We start from the raw sequence: 11,507 nt of genomic DNA on the forward strand, positions 1-11,507 counted from the left end.
CCCTCCATCACCATCGAGACTTTGGCAGCTGGTTCATCAGAAAGCTGCCTTAGGGGTGCCACATACGATTACCACTCCAGTGCAGATGCATTCCCTTATGAGTATTTCTGATAACTCTAGTGAGCCCATGGCTTTCCCTGTGGAAAAAGCAGCCCCAGAGACTGGTCAGCAACGAAGCACCACCTTTCTAACATGACCCAGGAATCCAGGATAAGACCAGAGCTAAGTTTTGGGACTGTGCTAAGAAGGAAGATAAGATCAGAGAGATTAAAGCAGTGCCCGACACTGAGGTTGCCTTAGAAAAGCAAGAAAAGCAAGAGAAACATTGATTGCCAAAGAGTTTTGTGTGCCTTGGGAAATCCTGCTGTGAATGAGGTGCTAACAGCTTGCACGCATAAACATACAGAGACTTTGGCAGTGGAGGCTTTTTGTAGCTTCTCCCCCCCAGGCTTTGAATTTTCAAACTGCACAGACATCAGTGCGGAAGCGGAGGAAGGAGATGGCCCCTGACTGGGACATTAGGAGCCTCAGAGCGGTGATGCCAGCCTGCCCTTAGGCCTGAACCCGGGAACACCGCGGGAGCGGCGGCAGCGTGATGGCAGAGGAACGGCCGCTATCATCACCCTACGGCCTCCGTCAACATCGCCGTAATCAAGTACTGGGGCAAGCGGGACTGCAAGTAGCGCCGGAAAAGGTGCATCGATCAGTGCCTTGAGTGGTCTATTAACGACAGCATCATTGTCCCCCAGAAAACTACGTTTAAGACTGAGTTAAAAACTCTTGCTGATATCCAGACCCTTATGGAAGATTTGCAGTGGATCAGATTTAGAGTCACTGAGACCCCTACTCAAAGTCTCTGAAGCAGCGAGCAGTGCAGAGCAGAGCATTCACCAAGAGGAGCCAGGCTAAGAAGAGGATGAAGAGGAGCTCTTGGGGATGTCTTGCCTTGTGCAAACATCAAATTTCCAGAAGCAACAGAGAACGAATCTGCCCCTGCAGACCTGGAGGGAAGCTACCCCACTGCTCCCAAGAGACCCTCAGAGGAGAGCTGGGCTGTCCTCTCTCCGGAGCCAGCCCCAGCAGAGGGAAGCCCCTCTGAGAGCAGTGAAAGCGTCTCCTCTGTGACTCAGATTGCAAACTATGCCAAAGCCCTCATAGTCCATCCTTCTGCAACTGCACGGCAGTCAGCAGCATCCTCAGAGCCAGCAGAGCTACAGAGCTCAAAGAGGTGGAGAGCAGAGCGCAGGGCAGGACAGAGACTCTGAAAGAGGAAGGACCAACAGATCTCTGAGTCTCTGAGCTGAACTCGGATATGGGAAGTCCACCCCCTCCAGCAATGGCAAGAAAGGTTCCAGCACTGACATCAGTGAGGACTCAGCTGCAGCTGCCCACAGAGGTGAATTGGTGGCAGCAGTGGCTTCAGGCACTGTCCTGCAAAGCCTACGAGGACTGACCTGCAGCTCAAATATAGCTGTTTTTTTTCCAAATCTTTTACAGACTTGTAGTTAGTGGCAATTAAAGGAATTCTACGGAGTAAAAAAAAAAAAAAAAAAGTGCCTTCCCCCACCTCCCTCCTTTCCCCCCTGCCCTCCCTCCTACCATTCTCCCTCCTTCCCCCTCCTTCCTCCCTCTTCTTCACCCCTCCTTCCTCTCCCCCCCTCCTTCCTTCTCCCTCCTTATCTCACTCCCTTGTTTTGCACCTGTTGAAGGTCTGCAGAAACCTGTGTTCTGATTTTAAAGTAACAGTGTTAAGTTTTCTTAAGAAAGGTATCTCGCCATTTTATGCAAACTTGATATATATGTATTGTTTTTATCATTATTTCTGATTGTAACACATTTGAGAAATTTATTATTTTAGTGTTTGCAATTGTTACGTTTTTTACAATAAGCATGATGATTATTGACTACCCAAAAACCAAATTTGGTATTTGTAATAAGGTATGTTAAGTGTTATAGAAAATGACGTTTGCTTATAAGTTTTTAGTTATTAAGTATTTTTCCTAATCAATAAGCATAACACTGTATAAGTGCTACTGGGTTTATAAGTTTATAGGTTAAGGTTTTTCCTTTCTTTTTTCTGGTTCGAACCTTCCATTTTTGAGTCTGCTGGCAAATTTCAAAAAGAGCTCTCTATATATGGTAATAAGTTTTCATTTTGAAAAGCGTGCATTATATAATATATCATCTCTTTTTTGTTGTTGTTTTCTTGCACATTACATTGATGGTTTAATTCTCACGTAGTTTTTTAAGTTTTTGGGACCTTTTTTGGTATTAGCAGGACTTAAGAGTTTATTTTAGGAATGTTATAGAGTGTTGTTTTGGTTTTTGTGTTTATACAGGTTTTAAGATAAGGATTATAAGAATATGAAAACAACAAAAAAAAATCACAAAAAAATTTCTTTTCTCTTTTTTTTGATACAGAGTTTTACCCTAGGGAAAACTCAAGGCTAAGAAAGGGATTAATCTTTTCCACCTACAGTTTTTTTCCTAATGGCAGCATGGCAAAGCCCAGCGCAAGACTCAAAAGATGGGACAAACAGCGGCATCCGTGAAGCTGACAATCAGCTGACCACTGAGTCTGACCACAGCGCCTGTTTAACTGAGATCAGAAGTGTCTATCTGAAGCTGACTGCACGAGTGTCCCCCGAGGAAACATCTCATTCAGGACTGAATGCCTCAATGCCTTAATGTCATGTAATTAGAGAATATGTGTATTTATATGTTAAGTCACCAAAATGTTATAGCTAAACAATGTTTAGCCAGGAACAGACAAATGGCCCAGCCTACCTATCTGGTAAAGTTAATTCGTTATCGCAGTTGTGGGCTATCACTCATGTTCCCAGTATTATCCCTTCCCCTACATGGCACACTGAAGCAACTTTTGCAAAAACAAAGAGGGGGAATGGCAGGAGATTCTCCAGAGGCCGGGTTGAACAAAGCTATGTATGTTTTAAACCTTTTGCAGTTCTTGAATGATTCCCAGGAAACTCCAATGATACATCATTTCAATTCTTTCCCCACCACCAGTGCAGTGCCATCAGGTGTCAAAGTAAAAGTTCGGGATCTAGAAACAGGTCAGTGGTCTGATCCCTGTGAATTAATAACTTGGGGTGGAGGATATGCTTGTGTCTCAACAGGTTTTGGACCACATAAGGTCCCAGCACGATGGGTTTGACCGGTGCCTTCATCATCCTTTGGATGCTGACTGCAACAGCAGCCTTACAAATCCCAAAGCAGCTACAACACATCAAATTTAGGAAGACTAGCTTGCTTGGTAGTCAAGCAGGCGAACGCCACTAGTATGGGTGTGATGAATTTGAAGGATTGTGTTGTATGGATCTGCAAGATCACTCTAAATCTATTCATAAAGAAACTCAGCAATTAATTGCTCACTTTCAAAAGGTAAAACAAGACATCTAGATGCTTGGCTGGACTTGAGCGTTTGGCTGAAAGGGTTAGTGCAGACTAGACTCTTAATATTAGACTCTTAATATTAGTAATAGTGTTAATTGGTTTGCTATGCCTTAGTTGTGCTTTGTTGTGTATAAAACACTTGTTATTTCACATTACCAATTAGGCTTGGCTTGTGCAAATCTCTCAGCTGTGCTGTGCCTTCTTGATCCTATATAGTTACTTTTCAAAATTAAACACATTGTTGGTTTTACTGTGCCTGCTCAGCACAAAACCACTTGGACTGTTCATGAGTGTGAGCTTTCCTTCTTATAGGAACATAATAGGAGCAATACAAAAAGGACATGGACATGATGGAACAGGTCCATAGGAAGGCCACAAAAATGCTCAGGGGGACGGAGCACCTCTGCTACAAGAACAGGTTGAGGGAGCTGGGGTTGTTCAGCATGGAGAAGAGAAGGCTCCAGGGAGACCTAATAGTGACCTTCCAGCACCTGAAGGGGCTACATGAAGGCTGCAGAGGGACTCTTTGCAAATGCCTGCAGGGACAGGACCAGGGGCAATGGCTTCAACCTAGAGCAGAGCAGATTGAGACTGGATGTGAGGAACAAGTTCTGCACCATGAGGGTGGTGGAACACTGCAACAGGTTGTTCAAGGAGGTGGTTGGGCCCCGTCCCTGGATATATTCAAGGTGAGGCTGGACAGGGTTCTGGGCAGCCTGATCTAGTGGAGGATGTCCCTACTGAGTGCAGGGGGGTTGGGCTGGATGGGCTTTGGAGATCCCTTCTGTGCTGGGGCACACCCATCCTGGATGGGTCTGAGAAGAACCCAACCCCAGGTGGACAAAAGAAACTTAATCTGGGGGAGGGCTTGGCCCCTCCCCTGCTGGGAGAAGGTGGTCCCCTGACTCAAAGGTGGTCTATTCCACTCCCCCTTCCTGTCCGGCAAGCCTATAAAAAGGGCGGACATCTTGCTGCTCGCTCTCTCTTTCCTGCCTCATCCGCTGAAGAAGATCTGCTACTGCTGTTGCTGTCACTGCCTCCTGCACCGGACCACGTGGCTGGAGCCCTTTCTCTCTCCCAACTGAATCCACCGACATCCAGGGGAACACAAGGCCATCTAGGCTTGGTTTTGTATATTTTTCCCGCTTACCCTCATCCCTCACCTCTGTGAACCCCCCCTGTTACTGATATATATATATATATATATATATATATATATATATACACACACAAAATTATTTTTCCTTTCCCTTTTGTAAAAAAAAAAAAAATTTACTCCTCCTACTTCCAAACCGACTTCAGAATATTTCTTTCACGATTTTTTTTTCTTTCCCCTACCCTTCTTTTTTTGTTTTCCTTTCTTCTCTTTCTCCACCCTGCTGAGAGAAAAGGGAGAGGGGCAGGGGGAGGAATTTATATCTATTATCATTTGAGCTCCTAAACTCAGAGCTCAAACTACCACAATATTTTTGGTGCCCAAGGTGGGGCTTGGGAAATAATATTTTTTGCTTGAAAATAATACCTGATTGGGAAAGAAGGGTTTGGAAGTAGAGATGGTAATTTTACAGATTCTTATGGTTCAAGTTTTTGGATGGGCTGTTGGCTGGATCTTTTGGACGCATGTGTATAAACTACTGACTTACCATGTGCTTTGGTTAATTATAGAGATGCTGCTTGACTGGATAAAAACTCTGCCAATGCAGTTTTGCATGTACCTCTTGAATTCCATCAATATTACTGGCGGTGGGCACTTCTCAAACTTTTCTGACATAAAGAATTTCTCTAAAACCTATTATGAAACTAAACTTGTGGATAAAAATATTGCTGAAGGAGAATGGGACTATGTAAAAATATGTTCTGTAGGCTTAAATGTAATCTTGATAATCATGCTCTGGCCACCTGGGGAAGGGGGTGCCCCAACCCATTAAGAGCTATCTGTGGAGGGACAATGGGTTTAGGGAATTCTTTTGTAAGCCTTAATGGCCCAACGGTGGAGAGCTGTAAGCACTGCAGACACTGTGATAATGTTTATGAAAACAGGAGGGAGGGGTCTGGCTGCTGTGAATGCTGTCCAGCCCGATGGAGGCTGGCCAAACCTGAGGCCCAGCCCCGCGGGTTTGACCCCCCACCAACAGCTTCACACATAACCCCTGATGCTCCTCCACCTGTAGTTTCCTTAGCACCAGTTACCACACGCAGGAAAAAGATGCAAAAATCAGCTCCAAATACGGATGGTGAAGAAGGCACCTCAGCAGGACCCAGCACAACTCAGAACCCACCAGCAGATGGAGAGGACTCAGATCAGGAGATCATAACCATCACATCTCTGCCCAGAAAAGAATTAAGGCAAACTCGTCTGGACTACGCACGGAGAGAGGGTGAGACAATACTAAACTGGACCCTAAAATGTTGGGATGAGGGTGCAGAAACTGTAGATCTAGATAAGAGGGAGGCAAAGCTTCTAGACTCCCTGTCTCATGATGCTGGTTTGGATAAAGAATTAGCAAAACTCGATGGAACACACACTCTCTGGGCTCGGATTACTAATGCTATAAAGCGCAGGTACCCTACCAGAGAGGATTTGCCTTGGGCCCTAATTAAATGGACAGCTATGGAACAGGGCATTCGGTACCTGAGACAGATGGCTGTGCTGGAGATCATCTATGGAAATGGCCAGCTCCCCTTGGACCCAGATCAGGTGTCCATGAAACAGTCCTTAGTAAAGAAACTCACCCAGGGTGCCCCTCAAAGATATGCACACACACTAGGAGGGATGCTTCTGACTGAACAGGATGGAAGTCCTAAAACTGTGGGTGAGTTTGCTAGTGACCTGAGGGAATATGAAGACAATGTCAGTCACATGCCCGTAATCTCAGCCATAGAGGCTATGACTAAAGACATCATCAAAGAGATTAAGGCCTCCAAGCCTGAACTGAAGGAAGGAGATGACACCTTTTCTCTCCCTTCACCTTCTCCATCAGAATGGATCCATGTTTCAGCCATCAGGAATAAACGTCATTCTCCTCCCCCTAGGAGATCACCCCAAGCTAATCAGGGATGTCAAGGGTGGCTCTGTGGAGAGCTCTCTGTGACCATGGGGAAAACATGAACCGCTGGGATGGCCAACCCACCTCTGCACTCTGGGCCAGAGTATGGGAACTGCAAGGTGGCCCCAATGGGAATAACTCGCCCAGGAGAAGGGCAGCCCCAGTTTCCCAGGGTGGTTCCTCCCGTTCAAGAGACCTTTCTCCCAGTAACACAGGGCCCTGTGACAAATGTGGGCATCGCCGCCAGCATTAGAGGTGCCCTGCCTCCAGCCAGGCGGAGGTCAGGGACAACAGAGTGTACTGGGATGTGTTTGTGAAATGGCCTGGCACTTCGGAAGCCCTGAAGTACCGAGCTCTGGTGGACACAGGGGCCCAATGCACCCTAATACCATCAAGCTACAGAGGGACCGAGCCCATAACCATTCAAGGGGTCACAGGGGGCTCACAAGATCTGACTGTACTGCAGGCTGAGATAAGCCTGACTGGGAATGAGTGGGGAAAGCACACCATAGTGACTGGTCCAGATGCACCTTGCATTCTTGGCATTGACTTTCTGCGGGAGGGATGTTTTAAGGACCCTAAGGGGCACAAGTGGGCATTTGGGGTAGCAGCTGTAGGGACTGCAGACAAGGAACAGCTGTCTGCCATGCCTGAGCTGTCAGATGACTCCTCCGTAGTTGGCAGCCATAAAGTGCAGGATTTGAAGTTACCAACTGCTTCTCACATAGTGCATCACAGGCAATACAGGACCAACTGAGACTCTCTGCACCCCATACATCAACTGGTTCGATGACTGGAGAGCCAGAAGGTCATCAGCAAAGCTCATTCACCCTTCAACAGCCCAATATGGCCAGTGCAGAAGGCAAACGGGGAATGGAGATTGACTGTGGACTACCGTGGCCTGAATGAAGTGACTCCTCCGATGAGTGCTGCTGTGCCAGACATGTTGGAGCTCCAGTACGAACTGGAATCGAAGGCAGCCAACTGGTATGCCACAATAGACATTGCTAAGGCTTTCTTCTCCATTCCCATTGCAGAAGAATGTAGGCCAGTTTGATTTCACCTGGAGAGGTGTCCAATATCAATGGAATCATCTCCCCCAGGGGTGGAAACACAGTTCTACCATCTGCCATGAAGTGATCCAAACTGCACTGGAGAAGGGTGGAGCCCCTGAGCACCTGCAGTTCATTGATGACATCATTGTATGGGGTGAGACAGCAGAGGAGGTCTATGAGAAGGGTAAGAGGATAATCGATATCCTGTTGGAGGCTGGCTTTGCCATAAAGAGAAGCAAGGTAAAAGGGCCTGCCAGAGAGATCCAGTTTATGGGAGTTCGATGGCAAGGATGGCCGTCGCCACATCCCTCAGGATGTGGTGAATAAGGTAGCCACTATGGTGCAACCCACTAGTAAGAAAGAGACACAATCCTTCTTGGGGCTTGTGGGCTTCTGGAAAATGCACATTCCTGGGTACAGTCAAATAGTGAAACCCCTCTTCCATGTAACACGGAAGAAAAATAGTTTTGTGTGGGGATCTGAGCAACAGGTAGCATTTGACCAGATAAAATGAGAAGTGGTCCATGCTATGGCTCTGGGACCTGTTCGAACTGGGCCAGAGATCAAGAATGTGCTGTATAGTGCGGCTGGTGAGAGTGGTCCTACATGGAGTTTGTGGCAGAAAGCTCCTGGTGAGACAAGGGGCAGGCCCCTAGGTTTCTGGAGTAAGGGGTACAAAGGTTCTGAGGCCAACTACACTGCAACAGAAAAGGAGATCCTAGCTGCCTATGAGGGAGTCCGAGCTGCTTCTGAGGTAATTGGGACTGATTCACCACTCCTTTTAGCTCCAAGGCTTCCAGTCCTGACTTGGATGTTTAAAGGGAGGGGCTCAACCCCACATCATGCCACAGATGCCACCTGGAGTAAATGGATGGCCCTGATAACTCAGCGAGCTCGAATGGGGAACTTTGAACGCCCTGGCATAGTAGAAGTGATCACCAACTGGCCAGAGGATGCTGACTTTGGGATGCCACCAGAGAAAACAGTGACCTGTGCTGAGGAGGCTCCCCCATATAATGACCTCCCTGATAATGAAAAGGGCTATGCTCTATTCACAGATGGATCTTGCCGTCTTGTAGGGAGCAAGCGGAGATGGAAGGCAGCTGTCTGGAGCCCAACAAGGCAAGTGGCAGAAGCAAGGGATGGAGAAGGCGAATCCAGTCAGTATGCAGAGGTAAAAGCTGTCCAGCTGGCCCTGGATATAGCAAAACGGGAGAACTGGCCGGTGCTTTACCTATATACTGACTCCTGGATAGTGGCAAATGCCTTATGGGGGTGGCTGAAGGAATGGAAGAACGGATGGCAGAGGAAATGAAAGGCTATCTGGGCTGCAGACCTGTGACAAGACATCGCTGCCCATCTGGACAGGCTGCCAATAAAGGTACGGCACATCAATGCACACATTCCCAAAAGCAGAGCCACTGAGGAACACCAGCACAACCACCAAGCAGATCTGGCTGCTAAAATCTCCCAGATAGACTTGGACTGGGAACACAAGGGTGAGCTATTCCTAGCTCACTGGGCCCAAGACACTTCAGGTTACCAAGGGAGAGATGCCACATACCGGTGGGCTCGGGACAGGTCAGTGGACATATCCATGGAAGCCATCTCCCAGGTTATTCATGAGTGTGACATCTGTGCTGCCATAAAACAGGCTAAGCGCATGAAGCCTTTGTTGTATGGGGGGAAATGGTCAAAGTATAAGTAAGGAGAGGCCTGGCAGATCGACTGCATCACCCTTCCTCGATCTCACAGTGGCAAGCAGTACGTACTGACCATGGGAGAGGCAAGTACAGGGGGCTGGAAACCTACCCAGTACCTCATGCCACTGCCCGCAACACCATCCTGGGCCTGGAGAGACACGTCCTGTGGAGACACGGCACCCCAGAGAGGATCGAGTTGGACAATGGAACCCACTTCAAGAACCATCTCACAAGGGCCTGGGCAAAGGAACATGGGATTGAATGCATTTACCATATCCATATCATGCACCAGCTGCAGGGAAGGTTGAACGCTACAATGGCTTGTTGAAGACCACTCTAAAAGCCATGGGGGGTGGAACCTTTAGGAACTGGGAAAGACATCTAGCTCAGGCCACTTGGTTAGTGAATAGCAGAGGGTCTGTAAACCAAGCTGGTCCTGCCCAGTCCAATCTGCTGCAAACAGTGGATGGAGATGGAGTTCCTGTGATCAATGAGAAAAACCTACTGGGAAAATCAGTATGGGTTTTCCCTGCTGTTGGTGGGGGCAAACCAACCCGAGGGGTGGTCTCTGCTGAGGGGCCTGGTCACACATACTGGGTCATGCTAGAGACTGGGGATATTCAATGTGTGCCACAACGAAACGTGACGTTGGCTGAAAAGGTATAGCCTCTGAAGGTAACACCAATTAATGTAATCACTGTATAATAGTTATAAGTCGTTTTAAGTTTTCTCTCCTAGTTTGATAACAACCTGGTGTCCAGGATCCAGCATGAACCCACTGCACACAAGTATCAGCTCAAAAGGACTTCTGCATCATCTTGCCTACGCCTGCTCCTGCTTCCCATACAGCAATAGACTGTTCCTGACTCCCCTTCAGAGGTGAAGATGGTTTCCTGTTCTCTCTTATTCTTCCCCACGTTCCTGCCCAGCTCAAGCACCACCTGCATCAACTGGCACCGGAGAGAGAGCCCTGAGAAAGGGAGAGAGAGACACAGCCAGGATAGAGAGAGACTGCCCTGAGAGAGACACACACAGCTGGGAGAAAGAGGGACTTGCACATGGACTCTAATACCACAACTCATGACTGGATAAAGAAACTGTGACAGGAAAGTGGAAGTGAAATAGAGGGGGTGGACTGTGCTGGGGCACACCCATCCTGGATGGGGCTGAGAAGAACCCAGCCCCAGGTGGACAAAAGAAACTTAATCTGGGGGAGGGCTTGGCCCCTCCCCTGCTGGGAGAAGGTGGTCCCCTGACTCAAAGGTGGTCTATTCCACTCCCCCTTCCTGTCCAGCAAGCCTATAAAAAGGGCGGACATCTTGCTGCTCGCTCTCTCTTTCCTGCCTCATCTGCTGAAGAAGATCTGCTACTGCTGTTGCTGTCACTGTCTCCTGCACTGGACCACGTGGCTGGAGCCCTTTCTCTCTCCCAACTGAATCCACCGACATCCAGGGGAACACAAGGCCATCCAGGCTTGGTTTTGTATATTTTTCCCCGCTTACCCTCATCCCTCACCTCTGTGAACCCCCCCCTGTTACTGCTATATATATATATATACAAAATTATTTTTCCTTTCCCTTTTGTAAAAAAGGAAAAATTTACTTCTCCTACTTCCAAACTGACTTCAGACTATTTCTTTCACGAATTTATTTTTTTTTCTTTCCCCTACCCTTCTTTTTTTTGTTTTCCTTTCTTCTCTCTCTCCACCCTGCTGAGAGAAAAGGGAGAGGGGCAGGGGGAGGAATTTCAATCTATTATCATTTGAGCTCCTAAACTCAGAGCTCAAACTACCACACCTTCCAACTCAGACCAGTCTATGGTTCTGTGATCTACCGGGCTATTTTGTTACTCTGTTTTGGACAGGTAGGAGGAACACCACCTGTGCTCAGTCCTCCCAAGCACTCATCTTGTCCATTTTTAAAGCTGGCATTTGCTTGCTTGCAGTGCAGTGCAGGACCTGATAGTCAACCGTCCTGAAATTTCATCAGAACTATCTTCAGTGGAGAACATCTCTTTAGCCAGCTCTCAGTCTTGAGCAACTGTCTCATTTCAAAGCACAGGGCACAGAGAACAGTTTGGCCATGACTGACAGCACACCACTGATTGGCTTCTCTGTCAGGCAGCTGGAAGATGGAACCTAGGAGGTGGTATTTTGTTGGGAGCAATAGTGTTTATGTTTATTTCTAATTTAAAAACCAGTAAAGTTTATGGCTGGCTGTATAACACTGTTAACAAGTCTGTTAACTGACCCTCATCATCATCTCAAGTCCGTAACAGGTAAACATCTC

Source organism: Indicator indicator, chromosome 24 (genome assembly GCF_027791375.1).
Source record: "Indicator indicator isolate 239-I01 chromosome 24, UM_Iind_1.1, whole genome shotgun sequence".
Lineage (NCBI taxonomy): Eukaryota > Metazoa > Chordata > Aves > Piciformes > Indicatoridae > Indicator > Indicator indicator.